General features: G+C 25.9%; 1 protein-coding gene across 11 annotated transcripts in view; it reads right to left on the minus strand.

Annotated features, from left to right (window-relative positions):
• LOC122635994 (tropomodulin) overlaps positions 1–10,000 on the minus strand; it is a 63,826-nt gene that overhangs the window by 22,618 nt on the left and 31,208 nt on the right. Inside the window, exons 1-2 of one of the 11 annotated variants that reach the window (XR_006328830.1) lie at positions 9,193–9,535; positions 8,732–8,772 (exon numbers count right to left, since the gene is read on the minus strand). The exons of 9 other annotated variants lie outside the window; for them this stretch is intronic. The gene's annotated coding sequence lies outside the window, so the exon portion shown is untranslated. Of the gene's footprint in view, positions 1–8,731; positions 8,773–9,151; positions 9,536–10,000 lie in introns of those variants that run through there. One more of the 11 variants, XR_006328828.1, reaches the window with a different exon arrangement.

Raw genomic sequence — 10,000 nt, forward strand, 5'->3', positions numbered from 1 at the left:
ATTATTATATATTTTGTATTATATATTTTTTATTTTATATATTAAATATATTAATTATATAATTTATATTATACATATTTTATATTATATATATATATAATCCATATCTAAACATATGCATTTTCTCTTTGGAGGAACAAACTTCGGTCAAAGTCTTCCTATTTTCTACAAAAACATTATAATATCGTATGCCAACGTAGGTACGTTAATTACCGATATAATTAACGTATAGTTACATATATATATATATATATATATATATATATGTACAATACATACGTACGTATATACGTACATACTTTTTGGACTAGTGTCAAGAGTCAAATATGTTCTTTGTTTCCATTATTAATAGTAACATAAAAAAAAAAGAAGAGAATAAAAAAAAAAAAAGAAAACGCTTCTACGCGATAATTAAGATTTTCTTTCTTTTTTTCTTTTTTCTATTGTAAAAGAGATATCTATTTTTTAAAAAATCAAATCGATAACATCGACTCTATTACACTTCGCTATATTTAAAATGCGCATTTTTTTCTCTCCGTCTTTCTTTTTCTTTTTAATCGTTCACTCTCGAAACAAGTTTCACGATTCGTTGATCTGTGAAGTTGGTTTTCCGGAATAGGAGAAAAGAAAAAAAAAAAAAAGAAAAGGAGAATAAAAAAGAAATTAAATATGTATGTACATGCATACATGTATAAGTGCATGTATAAAAACTTCAGAGTGCAGAGTTTCCAAGAAGAGACTGATCAACATATAGATTTCATTTCAGAAAGTAAAAGCGCATCTTTACGTTTATTAAACGCATGTAGAAAGTCGTTGAAATAAGGATGGTAATATTTTTTTTTTTATTTATGTGCATGGTGCATGTGCATTCATCAGTGTTAATAGTTGGGTCTTCGGAATGACGTGCAATATTTGCACGTCAAGTGAAAGATTAGATATTTCTTGTTAGAAAGGCTCACTTTTTCATAAAATATATACATATATAATATTATTAATTAAATTAATTACATTTAATAGTGAATTATTATATTATACATATATATATATATTTTTTTTCTAGTATTTTATATCTTAATAAAATAATAATATTTTAATAAATAGTATTGGTATAACAGCGATAATGATATGGTCAATAAATAATATTGAAATTTTTAATAAAAAATATTAGCGTTGTTTATTTAAATATAAATTAATAATAATAAAAAAAAAAGAAAAGAAAAGAAAAAGGAAACGTTATGAAAAATATACTATTGTCATTTATTTAGATTAGTAATAATAATTTATATTAAAGAATGAAAAACATTATAAAAAATATATTGTTCCTACTTATTTAGATATAAAATAATAATAATAAAAAAAAAAAGAAAAATAACAAAATACTATTATTGTTCATTGAGATATAAAATACTAATTTAAAAATTCTGATATTACTTAGTGATCAATCTAATAAATAACAGATAATATAATTTTTTCTCTGAACAATCAAATCAATTGAATAATTTCAAAGATATACATACATACATACATACATATATATAAATCAATATATATATATATATATATATATATATATATATATATTTAAATCAATTGAATGATTTGATATTTTCAGAATAGTCAAGTCACGCAATTTTATTACAATCACTGTCATATGTTTAATACATATGTATGTACATACATATACATACATATCTATGTATATGTATTTTAAACGTCAAAACCTTGATTATTCTTTCTTTCTTTCTTTCTTTCTTTCTTCCGGTTTACTCAGTACGCCCTTATCCTTCTTTATTTCTTTTTCAAGTCGGCCATAGCGTCTTTTTTAGCGTATGGGGGAAAGGAAAACTAATCGCCACGGATTTATTAGAGGTTAAAGCCAGTAACGATACATCTGCTCGCGAGATCGTTCTCCGAAATAAATGCCTAAAGGAAAACGTTGGGGTGTCTGTATGCTCGACGTTGTAGAAATGAATGAGCACTAAAAATACACACCATCTTTTCACACGGGCCGTCGGACATCTTTCTGATTTTTTTCTTTTCCTTTCCTTCTTTCTTTTTTATTATTATTATCATTATCATTCATTTCTGTTTTCTCGTTTTTAACAAAAGAGAGAAAGGGAAACAGGACGTTGGCTGTTAATCTATGTTCTATTTGTCATTTAAAAAACTGTGTAAGATTTTGCAAATTTTGATACAAAATTTTAGTTTTTTTTTTATCATTTTATACTTATACTATTATATATATATCTATATTATATATTACAACAATATACATATATTATATACATATAACAAATTATTATATATTATAACAATATATATATATATATATATATATATATTATATATATATAATAAATTTAAGTATTATATATATTTTTTAGTATTATAAAAGATTAATAATTTTTCTTTGTCTTTATACGTATTATATTTTATATTTTATATTTTATTTTATTATATATATATTTTTTAATTCATTATATATATATATATTGTATAACTATATATATATAAATAAATAAATAAATAAATATATATATATATGTGCACATAAAAAATTGCAATCCTTGAAAGATAACGTATTATGTTGACTTTTCATGATGTTGATTTATCATTCAATCAATCGTAAATGTGTATCTGAAGTGTTTTCTGTATCTGAAATCAATGGGAACATTCCTAAAAATGTTTATTAAACTGCGTATTTAGTTTACTTCGTCATTGTACGTACGTATGTTTTATTCTTTTTGTTTTTTTCTTTTTTGTTTTTTCTTTTCTTTTTTGTTCGCGTAAACAATAAAAGAAGAAAATAGTTTTTCTTTTCTCGCGTAAGAAACATGAAAATAAAAAAGTCTTCTTATCGATATTTGATATCATTATCATCGTTTAGGTAAATAAATTGATAATATTAAATCTTCTATCGATTTCATGCATGTGTGCAATATTAAAGTTAATACATTTATGTTTATATATATATGTGTATATATATGTATATATTATTTCTGTTTTATTAAATCTCGTCGATGCAAACTTTTATTGTCACTTTACTATTCAAAAAGGTTCGAAGTTTATCATTTCTTTTTTTTTTTTTTCAAGTATACATTCTATTTAATTTTTTATAATATTATTATATTAATATAAGTAATAGAATAATTTTCAAATTATAGATCGTAATATTAATTATAGAGGATTGATAACTTTTCGTTTTCTTTATAAGTATTATACTTTATATTTAATATTTTATTTTATTTCATATATTTATCATTACTATTTTTATTTATTATTTCTACTACTTTTATCACTTACTTTTACACACACACACACACACACACACACACACACACACTATATCTTAGTTTATATTTTATACTTTCTACATTTTAATAATTTCATTTTTTTTTTTTTTTTTTTGACATCTTACCTTTTATAAATCTTACTTCATATTTTATACCTTTACATTTTTACTCTTTATCTTTATAAAATAAAATAACTTGCAAGAATCTCGCTAGAAATATTTAATTTATCTTTTTGTTAATATTACAGAAACAATTCCTCTTTTTTTTTTTTTTTCTTTTTTTCTACTTCATACCATAGTCATATTTTTTCTTTACATCTCGGAGTTGCATAGCAATTGCAAAATTAATATATAGCCAAGGTGTTGCAATAGATACATCTCGCGAAGCGTGGATCTATCTCGTTGGTATTTGAGGTCATTGTGGAAGCATTTTCAAGGCGTCATTCCGACAAGATGTGTCCACGCTTCTCTTTCTCTCTCTCTCTCTCTCTCTCTCTCTTCTTTTTCTTTCTATCATATTCGTTATTATTGGTAATTGACGCAATAATTTGCAACCTACACGCACATGTGATTACTATAAACTCGTCAATGTTAGATATATAGTATCAAGGCGATCGATAGAAATAAACTTTGAAGGTATCGAAGTTAATATTGACTACGTTATAAATAATAGCTCTCGTATTCCATCTCTCTCTCTCTCTCTCTCTCTCTCTCTATCTATCTATCTTTCTTTCTCTTTCCAATAGAAAACGCATCGAGAGCCTTGCACCAATTCTCGTTACGTCATCGGCTAGCTGCATTGATATATAGAACACATTGAATTAACTTTCCAAGTGATAACGTTCCATTTACCACTTCCAGTTCCAATTCGACCGCATTTAATTTTACGATTAGAAAATAAATAAACGATTATCTTTCGCTCCGACTGATTTTTCTTTCTTTCTTTTTTCTTTTCTTTTTTTTTTTCTTTTATTCTTTTTTGTTTTAGTTTTCGTTTTTTTTACATTTCACCGAACGAACTTAACGGTAATATCATCGGCACGAACACGTTTCTCGAACGCATTCGATCTCTCGACTCGACAGAGAAAAAGAGAGAGAACTCTCATCTTCCATCTTTGCGTTCCAACGTGTGTACCTGTGTATGTTCGTGTGTGTATTTGCTTCTCCTTTTTTTTTTCTACGCCTCTTTCTCTTTCTTTCTTTCTTTCTTTCTTTCTTTCTTTTTTCTCTTTTTCTCTTCTTCTTCTTCTTCTTCTTCTTCTTCTTCCTTTTAAAAAGTGTCTATTAGATATGTATCTTTGCGGCTTGAAAATACCACTCGTAGAAATCGGAAATTCGATTCCTTTCTTTTCGATATATGCATTTATGTATGTATTAACACGCAATGCGTGTTAAACTCGTTCAATTTAAAATTATAGTGTAGAACGAAACAAGTTACTTTGATTTTTTATCGGAACATCTTTATCGTTTGGTTAAATATCCAAAATGATCGATATAATGAAGATATATATATATATATATGTATGTATGTACATACATATTTTATATATTTATATAATAATATATATAATATATAAATATATAATATATATAATATAATATATATTTATTTATTTATTTATTTATATGTCGTTTTTTTTTTATATTCGATTCGAGGAAAATACAATATAATGAATATAATTTGTATCGTTTTGTGCAACTTCCTGTTATAACAGTACTGCAACTTCGATACAGTTTTCAAACTGTTACTTTGGCCGCGAATGCATCTCTCTATCGCGGCTAGGAAACGCGTTGCGGCGAAGCGTTACGCCGCTTAAGCCGACAGTTTAACGAGCGTTAAACGGTAAACGAAGTTGAAAGGATCGGTCGCCTAAATACGTTTTGCGGCCATATTAAACGCAAATTCGAAATTGTAGATTAAGTGGGGGAAAAAAAAAAAAAAAAAAAAAGAAAAACATTTTTTTTTTTTCTTTTTTCGTTTTCTTTCGTTTCAATTTTAATTTATGCATGTATGTGTGTGTGTGTGGGGATAATAGAGGAAACGAACGTTGAAATAAAATAATTAAAGCGATAAATAATCTACGGAGATTTGTTTTTTTTTTCTTTTTCTTTTTTCTTTTTTTTTTGCAAAGATTATCACTTAATTGGAAATTTATTATATTCTTATATGGTAGGATGTCTGATATGATGTTCATTAGAAATCATTTTATCAGGAATAATTTTATTTTTAATGATAAATCTATTTTATTCTTTTAATAAGATATGAAATTGTCGTTTATCTTTGATTATTTTATAATCTTGTGAACGAGATATTTTTAATATAATTGTTTCATATAACAATATTTGTTTACTCGTAATCATTTGATATATTTTTAATAGGAATACATATATATATATATATTATTTTCGTCGATAAAATTTATTTTATCGATTCGTGAGATAAGATCTTCATGAGTTCTTGTCATTTATTTGTTTCATAATCGCGAGAAATAAATACATTTAATATAATTCTTTAATATAGTAATATCGTTTAGAAATAATAAATATATACGGCTGTGATCTTTTTTCTTTTATCAAAATTCATAATTTGAATTTATATTCTATTTAAAAAAAAAATATATATATATATATATATATAGTTAACGTAATGTTTTTTCCATAATTGAATATCAAATCATACAGTTGTAATAATTATAAAAAAAAAAAAAAAAAAAAAAAAAATCCTATCGATTAAAAACAACGTAAAATCGAATATAAATCGAGTGTAAAAATACTTATTTTATAACAAAAGAAAAATAATATAATATCTATCGATTTCTTTGAAAATTACTTCCTAAAAATAAACAAAACAAAAAAAAAAAAAAAGAAGAAGAAACGAAAACAACAAAAAAGAAAAAAAGAAGGCAAAAGAAATCAGAACGAGCACTTTTCCTCGCAATTGTTAAACAAATCTGCACCGAATAATTTCAATATGATCTCTCTCGAATCGAGCCTCCTTAATCTGTATACAAACAAATTCTTAGTGGCATCTTGCCAAAGCGCGTAGGAATCATAATGAGTCGGCCTCGAAAACTCTTGGGAATCGTGAAAGTAAGTAAGTTACATTACAGCAAACATATATACGTATATATATACATATATACATATAAATATATATATACACAGACATATGTATATATCGATCGGAAGTTTGTCATTCGGGTTATTGTGTCGTCTCGCGTTTGACGTTCGAATCACGGAATGAAATGGTAAAAGTAAGTCGTTGTAAGCGTGTCATTTACATTTTGTGCCAGTTTACTAGTTTCGTACGATAACACTATCTTTTTGTTATTAAGGTGATTTTTTTTTTTTTTTTTTAATATCATAAATTACGATATTAATTCTAACGTTCATTCTATCCTACAATTTATGATACATCCTGAAATTGCATCTTGAGTATATCACGTTACTCTATGCACGTATACTAATTTGATAACCGTAACGCATGTAGTTCGAAGCGTAACGCGGTTATCGCGTTTCGTTTATATCGCGTCCCTCGACTTTGTAACGTTGTAAGAACGAAATTATGAAACGGGATTATCTATATAAATATGTAAGTCGTCATTTGTCAATTGTTTAAAAAAAGTCAGTTGTTATTTTTAATAGTTTCATTTGGAATTTATAGAAATGTATATAGGTATTTTTTCGTTTTATTTGAATTTTGTTCAGGAACGTCAAGTTTCATATTTTCGATTTTATTTATATTAAGAATTGCAAAGTTTGTTTTATGTTTTATAAGACTTATTGATTATGGATCAATTTGGTATAAATTAGAATTATATATATATTTTTTTTAACGTGATTTAAAATATACGTAGATACTATATGACGTTAATTATAATTAAATAATTTATCGGATACGTTAGTAGGTGAGTCGTTGTTTTTTCTTTTATTTTTTCTTTTTCTTTTTTAATTTGTTTCGTCGATTGATTTTTCGAAGAAAATAAAAGAGAAAAAAATTGTCGGAAGAGTTTTCGACATATCCATTAAATGTTTATTTCGAAAATTCTTACGAAGACTATAGACACGTGTATATATAATATATTATATATATATATATATAAATCTATATGTATATGTATATACGTATTATATACAATATATTATATATATATATATATAAAGTTTAAATATAAAATAAATTTCGAAATATCCATTAAATATTTATTTCGAAAATCTTTACGAAAACTATACACACTATAAAACAAAGTGAATATTCGTGTAATCATCAATCTTGACTGTCAAAAAAAAAATCGTAATAATTATTCTAGATAAGTACGAGTCTTGTTCTTTCTCTTTCTCTCTCTCTCTCTCTCTCTCTCTCTCTCTCTCTCTCTCTCTCTCTTTCTCTCTTGACGTTCTCGCGAATCGATCGCGTGTCGCATAAAATATATCCACGCGCACAGACGGAAATACACTATTGGACAGTTGTGTTAGGATAGGTCATTGATCGATGAGTTACGTATACTTACAAATATATACGATCATTCGTATATATTCGTACGCGCTAAATTCATACCGATTGATTTTCAATTCGTTTCACGCGCGCCGATGTTTCCTCGAACGATTTAAAAGAAAACGTAATAAATAAATAAATAAATAAATAAATAAATAAATAAAAAGAAGAAGAAGAAGAGAAAAAAGGAAAGAAAGAAAAGGAGAATAGGAAACATCGGTATTAGGAAGAAAAAAATTACCTTGAAGATTTTTATCATTTCCGATTAGAAGATTATTTCTAATTTAATTAGGAGTTAGTATTAAATAATGTTCGTAGAAAACATCGCACGAAAACGTATAATATTATATAATAATAATATTAATTATTTTATTATTATTATTATTATTATTATTATTATTATTATTATTATTATTATTATTATTATTATTATTATTATTATTGATATTATCCGCAAACGTTCGTCTTTTCGAATACATTCAGGTATTATCAATCCCATTAACGAATAATCCAAATGGTATTATGAACGGTTCCATCGTTGATGATCTAATACCAAAATGAATGAATTATTCTAGTCTACCTCGATTAGTATTACTGTTTATCTATCCATTATCAGTGCGGTTTTCATCAACCGTATCACAATTAGATTGTCCACGAACAAGGATCGTAGAATTTAATCAGATTCCGACAACGTTCTACGAGAAAAATTTATAAGAATATAATTTGTCGATTGATAATACAAGAAAGAGAGAAAGAGAAAGATTGTTATTAATAATCCGTTTTAAGATCTATACAAGTTATGAATCGTTCTAGATTTATCTAGTATAAAATATTAATATATAATAAGATTCTATCGAATAATGAATGATATAAATTATTTCGAATTATATATATATATATTTTTTTTTTTCAAAGATTCAATTTAATTTTACATGTTAACTTATACAAAAACGAAGTGTCTACGAAGATCCAAATAAATAGACGACGAATCGATTAATAAAAATCGTAATGTAATTTTTAATGGTTATAAAAATCGCATGCGCGTCTCCGATTAAAATGGCGACATGGTTGAAAGATATATACAAAGATAGATAGATAGATAGAGAGATAGATAGATAAATTAGAGAAAAAGAAAGAGAGAGATAGAGAAATTATTATTAATAATTCGTTTGAAGATCTATACAATTTATGAGTCGTTATAAATTTACATAATACGATATAAAATATTCATATATAATAAGATCCTATCAAATAATCAATAATACAAATTATACTTCGAAATATATATATATATATATATATATATATATATATACAATTTTTTTCTCTTCAAAAATTCAATTCAATTATATACGTTTACTTACACAAAAACGAAGTGGCTACGAAGATCCAAATAGATAGTCGATGGATCGGCCAAACGATGCACGATTTATAAAAAATCGTAATTTTTAATCGTTTTCAAAGTCGCACACGCGTCTCCGATTAAAATGGCTAGATATATAGATAGATAGATAGATAGATAGATTAGAGAAAGAAAGAGAGAGAAAGAGAAAGAGAAAGAAAGAATGAGTAAAGCGCGAAAGGCAGAGGAGTATTCCGTCGCTGGAGTCCTACTAAACGACTCGACGTTGAGTTTTACGCTGGAAACCTCCGTGAGGGAGGAGGAGGAGGAATATATAAGCAAGCGAGTCTCGAGAGCCGATATATCGCATGATACCGACTGTGGCAAACTTTAGGAAAGATTCCTCCTCTCCTTGCCTTTTGTTACAACTACATATCTATTATGTATATATGTGCGACGAGTACTTTCACTCCTGTTAAAGAGCTTCTTCGAGCTCTAAGGAGAGGGAGAGAGTAGGATGACGGAGAAGTACTTGAACATTTTTTTTTCTTTTTTTTTTTTTTTATTTCTTCCGAGTTTTCACTTGGAAAAATTCTTTTCTCTCTCTCTCTCTCTCTGTTTCTCTCTCTCTCTCTCTGTCTCTCTTTATCTCACTCTCTTTTTCGATCGTTAGAACGTGTATTTATTTATTAGGTTTACGTATAAATTAACACGTGTGTATGTAACTTCGCGAACTTTTTTTCTTTATATACTTAAGTATCTTGTTGATCGATAAATAACGTGGAAAGTTGTTACAATTTTTGTTTGAATAAATGACGAGTAATATCGTTTTTCTTTTTTCTTTTTTTTTTTTTTTTTTTTTTTTTTTTTT

The sequence above is a fragment of the Vespula pensylvanica genome, chromosome 20, assembly GCF_014466175.1.
Source record: "Vespula pensylvanica isolate Volc-1 chromosome 20, ASM1446617v1, whole genome shotgun sequence".
In the NCBI taxonomy this organism is placed as follows: domain Eukaryota; kingdom Metazoa; phylum Arthropoda; class Insecta; order Hymenoptera; family Vespidae; genus Vespula; species Vespula pensylvanica.